This window comes from Lonchura striata, chromosome 5, assembly GCF_046129695.1.
Source record: "Lonchura striata isolate bLonStr1 chromosome 5, bLonStr1.mat, whole genome shotgun sequence".
NCBI lineage: Eukaryota > Metazoa > Chordata > Aves > Passeriformes > Estrildidae > Lonchura > Lonchura striata.
Genome location: NC_134607.1, coordinates 58,432,415 through 58,438,425, shown reverse-complemented (window position 1 = coordinate 58,438,425; position 6,011 = coordinate 58,432,415).

Below are 6,011 nucleotides of genomic sequence, written 5' to 3'. Positions count from 1 at the left end.
TCTTCATTGAACTCTCAGGTAGGGGGCAAAATATGAGAACAAGTCACCCATGGTCTCTTGGACCGTGCTTTGTCTGTTACATTTGGGCTGAGAACATCCACAAAATAATCAGAATTTTACTTTTTTTCAAGGAAAATAATTAAGGTTCTGAATTTTTTTTTTTTTTAACTAAACCTTGGTTGGTTGGTTGATTGATTTGTTGAGGGTCACTTCAGCATAATCTCTAGATAAACTGCAGTAAGAATCTTTGTTGGATTTTCACTTTTGTAAAATGTTTACTGGATGAGTAGTGATGGAGGGTGGTAGCAAGGAACAAACAAACTGTCAGTGAGTTGTTTTTCTCTGGCTATCTTCCAGAGTCATGTCAGGATTAGTGACCCAGGCAATTTGTTTATGAAAGCAGAAGCCCTTCCTATTTAGAGGGAGGGGCCTGACCTATACTGCATACTAAAGGAGGAGGATTTGACACGGCCAAGCCAAGGATTTGCCCTAGAAACTGAGTGGATGCAAGGCTGTGCTTGATGTATCCTTCTGATGTTACATGGCCTTAACAGAGTGGAGGATATTTGGCATTTTTTCCCTGTTGGGATATCAGCTGGCAGCAGCACCAATGTTTGTTACGCTGCCTTCTTTTCAGGGAGCTTGAATGTTCTCTTGGGTGGGTGGGGAGTGAGTTTATAAATGTACTAACTCTGCCCATTATATTACTAGTTTCCTTTGGGAAATGTTGCAGCTATTAGTGATCTGAAATATGACAGCTGCTTACTCAGCCTTCTTCCTGTTGTGTACTGAAGATCTGCTGATCTTGGGACTTCAGATACATTGGTACTCATTTTTGCTCCTGCTGGCTACACCAGATCCACAGAAGATCAGAAAGGATCTGTCTCCACTTGGTTCTGTAGCACTCAGTAATGTCAGTGGAATGCTGTGGCTGAGAAATGTGCAAAAGAGCTGCATCTGCCAAGCGCCTTGGGGCTTTTTGCTTGTTGGCTGTGGTTGTTGGCTGGACATGACCATTGAGAAAATTGACATGTTTCTGCAGTGTCTCTTAGGCTTCTGAGGAAATGGAGAGCAAACTGACAATGAGAGTCAAGCCAAAAGCTGATGATATAGCTATGATAGACTTGTACTTAAGTGGGTGGGGTGTCCCTGAGAAATAATTGCAAAATAGTAATTATGAGACTAACCTTCCTCTCATAAGGAAAGGAGAGGAGGTAAAAGAGGCTGGCTTGGGAGGTGGAATGGAAAGTTATTGGCAGTATTCCAGATGTTGCAAGAGGTGAGTTCACATACCTTATCCCTCTATGTCTGATCACAATTTCTATGATCAAAATGGTTCTTGTATGCTTTACTCCCGAAATATTTTTCCAGCTTGCAAGAGCAGGCCCAGCACCCGCCCTACCCCCGGGTGAAGGCTGGAGCAGCAAGGCTTTGTGCCAGATCCACGTGCGTGTTCCAAGGGGGCAGTGAGGTGGCAGTAGGGCCCCCTGCCCCAGGCTTGGTGCTGTGGCCGCACCTCGTGCCCTCCTGTGCTGCAGAAGGATGGGGGTGGCTTCCAAGCAGCTGCTGCTTCAGCCTGCGTTGTCTGCCGGTGCATTCATTTTGTCCTGATGATTGCTAATTTGTTCCTAAAGCTTTATAGGGCGTAAAATGTAAAATACATCATTTGAGGAGAAGTAATCTCATCTTCTCCTAAATTCACATACTGCTTCAGTCCATCAAGCCATGCTTGCTCTGGTGTCCTGTTCCTGCACTCTGCTTGCAGCCAGGGATAACTTGCCGTTCCAAATCTTTATCCCGAGGGAAAGGCTGGCTTCATCGAGTCGTACAGCCGGGCGGATGCCGCGCTGTGACACGGTCTGCGGCTCCCGCCGTCCCCGCACGGCCCCGCGGCGCTGCAAATGGCGGCCGAGCCGCGGCCCCCCGCGCCGCCGCGAGGTGGCGCTGCCGCAGCGCGCACCGCCCCGAGCGGGCCCCGCCCGCCGCCGGGCAGCGCCGCGGCGGAGCTCGGCCGGGAAAGGAGCGGCTTCGGCTGCCGGCTGCGGCACCTGCCGGGCCCCCGCGGCTGTCCGAGCCTCCGAGCCGCCTCCCCGCAGCCCTCCGAGCCGCCTCCCCGCAGCCCTCACGGAGGCTCTCGCGTCAGGGCCCGTGCGCCCTGCAGCCCCAGCGCTGAGGGGGGCCAAAAATAGCGGGTGGCAAAGGCTGAGGGTCTTGTGACAGTGCGGGCTCCGTGCTGCGCTGAAACACAGGGCTGAGGCTCTGGATTCTTTGGGGCCTGCCCAAGTCAAGACGCTTCGGGACTACCCAGAGAATGTCCTGACTGACTAAAGGCAACCTGTCCTTTCCTGTTGCCAAGGCCCACAGAAACGTAAGGATGCAAACAGCAGCTGGAGTGAGTAGTGGGAGAGAGCAAAAGTGTCTCTAGTGTTCCCCAAGGTCGTGCAACAGGGGAAATGCAGCCAAGGAGTCCCAGAAGGGCATTGCCTGCCATCGTGAACGACACCTTAAGGTGCCCAGGTTGCCACAGTACACCAAGCCTGAGGGAAATGCTTCCCTAGCCCTAGAGCTGGCTTTGTCCTGAGCCTGTGAGCAAGGTGAACCAGTACGCCCAAAGCGTGACTAAGAGTAGCAGGAGTGACCCTATTCTCTTCCCTGCCTCACCCCAGCCCCTGGCTACTGTGGCCAGAGAGGTTACAGAAATTAAGGAAATTCATTTCCTAAAAACCCAGAAGGAAAAGAGGTGACCTCTTTCTTGCCTCTTTAAAGATCTGGGAGGACCCTGAAGCATGACACTAATGATATGTAACCAACTTACAGAGGATGCAATACACTGCGGTTTCAGGTCTGTACCAATCCCTCTGGGGACCAGTTTGGGGACATAATTGCAAGCTTCATTTCAGACCTGTGTATGGCTCATTCTAGGCTCCCTCCTCTTCTGCCATGCGGTGACTACCAGCCTGCTGAGTCTCTTACCAAATTAGGCTTCTTCTGCCCACCTTCCAGCCTGACAGGCTGTCACAGAAGTTTATACCATGACTGGCTAGGAACTTCTTTCTAATTTTAATTCTAAATGTATTTATGATCCATATGAGCTTCTAAGAGAAGAAATTAGACATTTGTCCTAGCATATCTTTTTGATACATGGATGCCATCCCCTCTCAAATTCTCCTGTTTAAGATTAAACAAGCTCCACGCTCAAAATGGCCACTCACAAGCCTGCTCTGTACCTGCTGCAGGTCAGCTCCATCCTTCCTGAGGAGGGGTGTCTAAAGCAGCATCTGCAATGCCAGGTGAAGAGGTACCTTGCACTTGCTGGTCTCTCCAGACAATTCTTTGATGGGCAAATCCTTGAACTGAGTCTTTATTCAGAGCCAAATTGGCAGCACATGGGCAGTGTCCACCCCCTGCATGACTTCTTCCATTGCTCCAACTTGAGGGACGTCTTGTTTACAGCATTCTGGGGTGAAACACTACTGGTTTTGATAACTCTCCCTGTGACTGTCAGAGCCCCTTTCTTAGACAGCTCCTCGCCCACCTTGCCTCTTCCCTCCTGGTTCCTGTGCCAAGAACAGTCAGTGGGAGATGGGACAATTATGCAGGCCCTTGCTCCAGACCATCTGTCTCTTGCCCTCACTCTGAGGGACAGGATGGTGCTGGAGTATCATGTTTCTGCAGTAGAAGGTAGGTTTCCCCATCTAGATCCCTTCTGCTCTTCTCCAAGGAATTGTGATAACCCTGTGGCTCAAGGAGAAAGGAATGACCTTTCTAAAGTTACAGAGAGAGGCTGAGGGAAAGAAAGGAACACTGCTGGTCCTTGCCAACAAGCAGGGCTCTGAGAGGTGAAGGAAAGAATGTTGGAGGACTGTTGATGGCCAAGGAGGGCTGGAAGAGGACATGTCCTCTGGGTACCACCAGTGCTGTGCTGAGGTGCTGCATGTACCTCTGTGGCAGTGCAAAGAACTGCTCAGCAGAACCCAGCAGGACCAGTTGCCCCCACGGGCTGGCCATCCACACAGCCTGGCTGAGGCTGTGGGGAAAAGAGCTGGAGAAGGAGGACAGGGGAAGGTTTAAAAATAGTTCCCCTCTCATTTTTGCAGCTGTCATTCATGGTGCACAAGCCAGCCCGAGGCCTCCCAGCTCCCATCCACATTACGCCTTACATAATGGGAGACACGTGGGCATCGCTTCAGGCCAGGAACAGGCATCAGGCTGGGAACAGGCAGGGACGTGACATTTACACTACCCTGCCAAAGCCGATGAGCAACTCCAGGGTGTCCAGGCCCTGAAAACAGCCTGTGGGTTGGGGAAGGCAGCTCATGTGGCTGTCAAGGGCAATGCAGCCACAGCCACAGCCTGGAGAGGAGGCAAGGGAGAGCAGGATGCAACCCAAGATGAAGACTGGCCTCCGTATTGGCTGCTGGGAGAAAGCTGGTCCAGCCTGCCAAGCCACTGTGGTGCTTCTGGAGGAAACAGCTGTGGGAAAGGATTGGCAGCTGTGAGGAGGTCTGTGGGAAACACCACAGTAGGTCCTGAGGGGTGACTGCCAGAGGGCAAGATGTAGCCTCAGGCAGCAGACAAGGAAGGAGGAGTGCAGAGGTGGCAGAGAGAAGCACAGAACAGGGATTGTAGAGCAGCTTTCCAGGGAGGGGAGCTGGAAAAGAAGCACAGGAGGTGTGGGAGGATAGGTCTGGGGAGGAGGAAAGGGACAGCCAATGAAGGATGGAACAGTGTTGAGGGGAACTGGTGTGAGAAGGGGGCTGAGGGGATGAGGAGAGTTTTGAGAGGGAGGCAGGGTGGGAAGGGCAGTTCTGGAACTGTTGGGGGTTAGGGAAATGGAGGATGATTGAAGTGCTAGAGGGAAAGGTGATGGCCCACCAGAACCACAGAACTGCCTATCCTTTTCTGCCACCTTGGTGCTACAGGACAAATGTTGCAAAGGGAAAAAGAGCATTCCATATCTCTCCATGTCAGCCATGCTAGGCTCAGGTGCTGCTCCCGCGTGTTTTTTCCCTACCCTCCTCAAGTCTCCTCAGCTTGGAAAACTGCTAGCTCAGGGAAATTCCAGAGACAAGGGGCTGCGCATGTGGCAGCAGGTCAGGAGGACAGAGCTGGGCAGCACTGGGGAGGCCACTGCTCTACACCTGTGAGCCTCAGCCTCCCAGCCAATCTCATTTAGAAACCCTCCCACCTTCTGGCCAGGAACTGAGCCATATGTCTGCTCACTGTAGGATCCTCTCTTCTTTCAAAGATCACCGGCTTTCATGCTTTATATGCCAGCAGCCAGACTGCCTTGGGTAAGGCATGAGTCACTGTAGTGTGGTTATTTAAAGTGTGTCTCCTTAGCGCCAACCACGTGCCTGTGCTGTGCAGGCTGAGAAGGAACGCGCTGCTGGACCCCAGAGTTTGCATGCAGAGGGCCAGCCGCTGAAAGACAGGCTGAGACTGAGCTGGCTTCTCCCAGAGCTAAGGGAAACCTTGACATTTCTCAGCAGCCCCTGTCAGTGGGGAGAACAATGTGGCCCATCCCAGTCTCAAACCACACCAAGCTATTTCCACATCCACAAAACAATCATACTTTATGGGAGGTGACTGTGTTGCCTGGGTGCTCAGCAGATCTGGGGCTGGTTTGGCAGCCACGCAGTCACCCACTGCAGACGAGGCATGACCTGGACTCGCTAGGATGGTGCTGGGATGGTGCTTGGGTTTTCCTAAGGCTGGAACAGAAGATGGAGTCCAATCCTGAAATTTCAAGCATCTAAGGACTTCTAACAACTGTTGGGGAAATGGATGCCTTAGCTAGTAAATATTTATGGCATATTCTAACTCCTCACTGCTGTTTTCCATTAGGACTGACATCCCAGAGCAGTGAGTAAGTCCTAGTGTATGTCCTCCCTGGCTCTGCATCATTCAGCTGGACCCATTGCAAAGGCTGCTGGCCTGTGAATGAGTCGAGGTTTGTTTTCCCCTGCATCCCACTGGCACCAACTGAGACCCTGAGCACACTATGCTTT